The following is a 6,763-nucleotide window of genomic DNA, read 5'->3' as shown; positions in this document are numbered from 1 at the left end:
GCAATCATACAAGTGAAGAAGAACATGATCGTGAACCTCATGAAGTTTCACCATAGGAAGTGAGGAGATCTACTCAGGAGAAGTGGCAACCTGATAGGTATGGCTATTCACCAAAGAGTTTTACTTATTCTATGTTGAATGTTAATTGTGCCTATGCTTTGCTTACGGATGTTGATGAACCTAGGATAGTCAAAGAAGAAATCAATATGCCAGATTTAGATCCTTGGTTAGCAACCATGAAGGATGAAATGAAATCTTTGGAGAAGAATGAAACTTGGGATCTAGTACCTTTGCCTAATGGTAGAAAGACCATGGGATGTAAATGGGTGTTTAAGAAGAAGTATGATCCAGATAGGAGGATTGACAAGTACAAGGCAATATTGGTAGCGAAGAGGTATTCTCAGAAAGAAGGGATTGATTATGGGGAAATATTTTCTTCTGTAGCTAAGCTAACATCTATCAGATTTATGTTATCACTTGCAATAGTACCTGACTTTGAAATTGAGCAGATTGATGTGACAAAAGTGTTTCTTCATGGTTATCTTCAAGAAGAGATATACATGTCTCAACTGGAGTACTTTGCAGAAAAAGGTAAAGAGAATTTGGTATATAAATTAAAAAAGTCTATGTACGGTTTGAAACAATCACCCAGAATGTGGTGCCAAAAATATGATACATATGTTTTGTCTTTAGGTTTTTCGAGATCTAAATTTGATCACTGTGTGTATTATAAAGTTTAAGGTGATTGGATACTTAGTATTGCTCTTTATATAGACGATATGTTGTTTATAGGCACTAATAAGGAAATTATTTCAGAATTAAAATCTCAATTGTCCCTCAAGTTTGGGCAAAATTTATTTTGGGGACGTAAATCAAAAGTAGGACTCTCTACTCACATTTAAAATTTAACACAATTATAATCTATTGAAACAAACACCTTCTATTTTATTAAATTGTATAAAAATGATACAAGAGCATTCTTAGTTCTTGGAAACCATGTATCAACAAAAAATATTTTCTTTTAGTTTGTTCATAATTAGTTCAATTTCTATGTTCCTTAAGCGCCTTCCTATGTTGATTCATTTACTAATGCACCTAATATCATGGTTGACTTAGGAACCATTTCCATGATTTACGAATATTTTTGGCTTATTTCATGATGTTCACATACTTGTGGCCAACCTCCCTATGACCCACACTTCATTTCAAATATTTTTGGATGAGTTCTTAATGATTTAGGTATTGGCCTATATTTGGTAACACTTCTTAAATTTTAACTATGGAAATTGAGATCATTCCTAGCCAACTTGATGATTGTGGATATCCTAAACATTGATGTAATTGATCCTTGATAAGGCATCTTAGTAGTAGAATAACCCTTAGAGGTTCAAATGAATAATAATTTTGGATTTTGATATGTAATTAGTTATGTATGCCTATAGTACAAGCATGCACATTGTTGACCAATTTTATTTGAATTCATGAGTTGATGATAATGCAAAAAATTGTTATTGCAATCTCTCAATTCCTTGTTATTGTTATTAGTTCCTACCAAGGCAAGAATACTTATGCATTCATGTCATTCCAAATATGACATTAACACTAACCAATCAAATCCAAGAATTTAAAAGATTATATGAGATTTCAAATGTTTATATCTTTTTCTAATTTTTCAATATATTATAAATCATATTTTTCATTCATTCTATTGGTCCATATTTTTTTGGGTGGGGGAGAAAATTAATTTTCTTCAACAAAAAATACAAATATTTTCTAACAACTTCATCTTGTATTAATGAATGTATTAATTATAACTTTATCTTTTTCACATTTGTGACAAGTTGATAAGATTTTATTTTTTCAAATCATTTTATCTTCCACCTCACACAACATTTCTAATCAATATTAATTATCGCAATCTATTAAATATTTTCAATTTCTTATTTTAAATATATTCATTATTAATTTTACATTGATGTTTATTTTTGACTATTTGATATAACTTGTTCCTAAAACTTCATGTAATGCATAAGTTCAAATTATGCTTCTATATATATGTGTGTGTGTGTGTGTGTGTGTGTGTGTGTGTGTGTGTGTGTGTGTGTGTGTGTGTGTGTTTAACATAATTTCAATATGTTATATCTTTGTATTTGAATTTCTAATTTTTTTTAAACTTTGCTTTTTTAATAAAAGTGGTTAAATTGTTACTATTATTTTACTTTTATAAAAATAAATTAATCAATATTATTTTTTAATTATATTTTATAATAGTATTTGTAATATGTATAATTGATAAGTGTTACAATTTTTAAATTATAGTATTTTTTATTTAAACAATTTATCATTTAGTTTAAATACATTTAAAACTTAAATATATATTTTAATATTAAATTAATAATTATATTTTATATCAAAAAACATACTACAGAAATAATCACAAAATAGAAATAATTCAATTCTAAAAGATATTTAAATTATTATTAGGTTTTTATAAACTATGTATTAAAATTAAATAGTTATATTTTATTTCTTATTTATTAAATCATATTTATTCATCAACATCAAATTTATATGTATTACATCTATTTATTACTTATAAATGTACATATTAAATTATATAGATATTATTTCATAATTAAAAATTACTTAATTTTATTAAAATTTTGGAAATACAAAACATTAAATAGTAAACCTTCTCTAATTGTGTAAAATTGAACAATGAGTTTTACTTATAAAATATTTTTATATTTCAATATATTTCATTTTTTCTTATAGAAATGTGAGTTTTAATATAAAAATTAAATTCTTAGTTTTATTAATTAAAATATAATATATTTTAATTCTTTATTATAATCATGATTTTATTTTGACTATTTTTTTAATTAAGAAAAAAAATTATATTTAATTCTCTCTCTCTCACACAACTTATGTTGATATCACTCTATCTTACTATTTTCTCTCTTCCTCTTCCTCCTTTATATTATCTATCATTTTTTCCTCTGCATATATGTTTATGTTGTTATTGTTGTATACTATTATTTATCTCTATCTATATCTCTATCCTAGTTTTTGTCCAGTGCTAATGATTAAAAATAGTGTGAGTTCCATTTGATAATCAAGATGAGAATAATACATAGTTGGGGGAGTTATTCCAACTATTTATGGTTTTCTAGTAGCATGCATAGTATGCTTAAACATATAATGTGATACTCCAAATGCTTCATCACTTCTTCAAGTTCTATAATTCAAATATTGGTATGGATATCTTTCCTCATTGCACATAATTTAAGTTGTCAACTTAGAAGGTGCAAATTTGTCTAAAGCATATGTATTGATCATAGTATGATATTAAGTACTTAGTGCCATATTGGAAACTTTGGCATCTTATTCTTAGGCTTAAATGCCCAAAGATATAATAATATAGCACGAGAACTTAACAACAAAATATGAGTCATCCTATCATATCACAAGTGCATTTCTAGGACGAGAATTTAACAACAAAATATGAGCAATCCTATCAGATCACAAGTACATTTCTAGGCAAAAATTAATGCATTCATAATGTTAATTTAGATTCTCACTCATCTACACCTCTACAACCATTATGCGTTAGGGAGGAACTATGACACATTGCGTCTCTTGTTTCTATTCCATTTTTCTTTTTTATTGATTTTGGGTGGTACAAGTATTTGGGTGCTTTCAATTGTAATGGCTCAAAGCTCTAGTCCTAGTGTTGTTGTATATTTTAGTTCATTGTTGTAATTGGGATGCAGCCCCCTCGTTGTTGATTCAATAAAAAACATTAAAATGGTGTGCATTTAATTAAATAAACTTAAATATGGACAATCATAAAATTCACAATTTTAGGCAATTTTAATATATTTTTAAAATTGACAAAAGGTGATAATTTATGTGTTTACAAATATTATAAAAACATTACTTTATTTACATATCATTTATCAAGGAGAACTTAAGTTTCTTAATCATACTATAATAATTATGCATGTCTTGATAAGTAGGAAAATTGTGTAGTTTTTTGAGTCAAACTCATTGAGTGATAGCTCATGAGTAGTGGTTCACAAGAATCCACCCTAGTACTGCAATGAATTTTCTTAAAGATGAAGTTTCCTCCATAGTTAAACTTATTCAAATTGCAACCTAATTTACAAAATCTTAACAATTCAAATATATATCTATTGAATCTTATTTTAAAAGATTGTCCATCATCTTAAAAGTTTGTAGTAGAACTTAAAAAGAAGATAATCTCATCATCTATAGTTAAATGAAATATAATGTGAGAAACAATTAATAAATATGATTCATATTAACTAAGAAGTATGAATCTCCCTTTTCGAGAACTGATTGTCTCACTTTTTAAAAGAAAATCAGAAACAATTAATAGTACCTAGAGCGAGTTAATTAAATTTTTTTGTTGAACTTCAACATCTATTTCTGTTGAATAGGTCCATCAATATAAATTTGAGCAGGATGATGTTTAGATGCTCAAGCCGCATAATCTCTATCTCAAGATTAGTGTACTTTACGTATTCCAGTCGATTCCCCTTTTGTATCTGGATAATATTGAGTTGATCCAGGCTGTATCTGGATAATATCAAATCAATTGATCCCATCTGAATTTGAATTGATAAGCAAGAGACAGCAAGAGTACCATCAGTCAGCCTAAACTAACAAAAGTAGAAAATAGTACAGTTTCTTTGACCATTTCAATTCCAGTGAGAACCTCGATTGCATTTTCATGGAGCTAGGAGAGTATCTACACCGTCCAGTACAGTACCTTATAACCCATCAGCTTACTTTGAGTTACCTGCAACAACCCAAATAGAATATGATACAGTTTTCAATGACTGACCCAATTCCATTAATACTCAACTGGTGCCGTCTGGTACAGCAGATTTGTGGCGATGGCAGGCATCTTGTGCAACTATAGCCGAGCATTCCCCCTCGTAGTAAATTTAATTATAATAAAAACTACCACAAAATAACAAGCATTCTCCATTGTAATAAATGTAACAATGCCAAAATAATAATTACAACTAAAAATATCGGTAATAGTATAAATCTGTGTCATGCCAAGCAATATAACATGCTGGTAGTGGTTGAGGTATTATCTTATTTTAGTTTAAAATGTCTGATAAGAAAAAAAAAATCATTTTCTGTGAGGGCAAAGTAGGACTGTATGAAAAGGCCATCAAGTTCTCCCTTCTCTCTGCAAATGACAGGAAAGTTGTATGAATTTAAAACCTCAGGTAAGAAACCATTTTTAATGAAACTTTTTTTTCTTGACCTTATTTTCAAATGCCATTGCAATTTGTTTTTGTGATCTACTACACTTATATAACAAAAATGGAATTTCATAGAAAATTTTGAATATATGGAAGATCAAAAGCAACAAATGGTATCTATAATAAACAATGATAATAGAGGTCTTGTGTATATTGTTCCATGATGTATTGCTAGATCTAGTGATAATAAAAATTTACAAGATTTAGTGGAGCCAGTTTAGTTGTTTCCTCAAATTTTATAAAAGCAATGTGTTGTTTTTTATGAACTTTTTTTAAAGAAGATATCATCTGAAATGGTGTGTCTGTTTATTTGTGCATTATGTATGTGTTAAATTCTAACATTCAACCCGGAGATTATATAAGAAATGAGAAAGCCAAAAAGATTGATAAAAAGATAAAAAATGATGCAACTTCAGCATGGAAGAGAACAAAGAGTTTGATGGCCTTCTTCAACAGTCCTGCTTTACCCTTAGAGAATTGTGAGAAATATTAAAAATTTAAATCACAAAAACAACCTAACCCTGAAAACTGCTCAGGAGCAACTATTACCGAGTGATAAATTTTGCTCGGTAACCAAAGAAAAATAGGTGGCAGGAGAGGTTACCGAGTGAGCTCAATAAACACACAACTCGATAACCAAAGGGTACCAAGTGAGCTCGGTAAATGAAGAGCTCACAACTCGGTAACCAAAGAGGGTGTGATTACCGAGTGAACTTGGTAGACACTGCAGAGAGGAGCCCGGTAGATGAAGGCACTGATTGAACTCGATAATGACTATAAAATTAAAACTCAAGCTAAAGAACAAACTGAGTGACAAACTTCCAACGTGAATGATTTCACCATTAAAACCAGAGACCCAAAGCTTGAAATATTCAACAATAAACTTCACAAATACAATGAACAAGAAGCAATGGAATTACGTATGCCTGCTTACTTACTATTCAACTTAGATTCAAACTATTACAAATCTGGGAGCATTCAGCTTCAACCAGAAAAACCTAAAAATAACCCTAACACTTTAAACTGATAAAACTTCAAACTTGTAGCTCTAATGGCTGCATACAATAACACCTGGAGCAATCACTGCTTCAACAGGATGTATGAAACAATAAAACATTCAACTTACAAAATGACATGAAGAAGCACGTACAACTGCAAGCACGACAATGATTCCTTCTGTCTCTACAACAAACTGATCTGCTAATCACCTTTTGCTTTCTTTTTCTGCTCTGCAACTTCTTTGCTCTGCTACTTCTTCTCTCTAATCAAATGAATGATAAAACATTCCTTTTTTCTTCAGCAAAATTATTTTCCCTCTCATTTTTTATTTCAAAATCTCACCTGCCCGTAATAAATTTTTTGAACGTTCAGGGTGGTAGGTGGGTGTTTGGCTCCAGGGAGAAACAACCAACCACAATTAATATTTCAACACTCCCGCTTTATCCCGAGCCAAACAAACA

At 29.4% G+C, this 6,763-nt stretch overlaps 1 pseudogene; it reads left to right on the top strand.

Moving 5' to 3' along the window:
* The first annotated feature begins 236 nt into the window (after window positions 1–236).
* LOC149564731 (uncharacterized) overlaps window positions 237–6,763 on the top strand; it is a 44,964-nt pseudogene continuing 38,437 nt past the window's right edge.

Source organism: Cupressus sempervirens, chromosome 3 (genome assembly GCF_028749045.1).
Source record: "Cupressus sempervirens isolate cs-2001-9-10 chromosome 3, ASM2874904v1, whole genome shotgun sequence".
Lineage (NCBI taxonomy): Eukaryota > Viridiplantae > Streptophyta > Pinopsida > Cupressales > Cupressaceae > Cupressus > Cupressus sempervirens.
The sequence above is the reverse complement of the archived record's forward strand: the minus strand, read 5'-3'. Positions and strand labels throughout refer to the sequence as shown.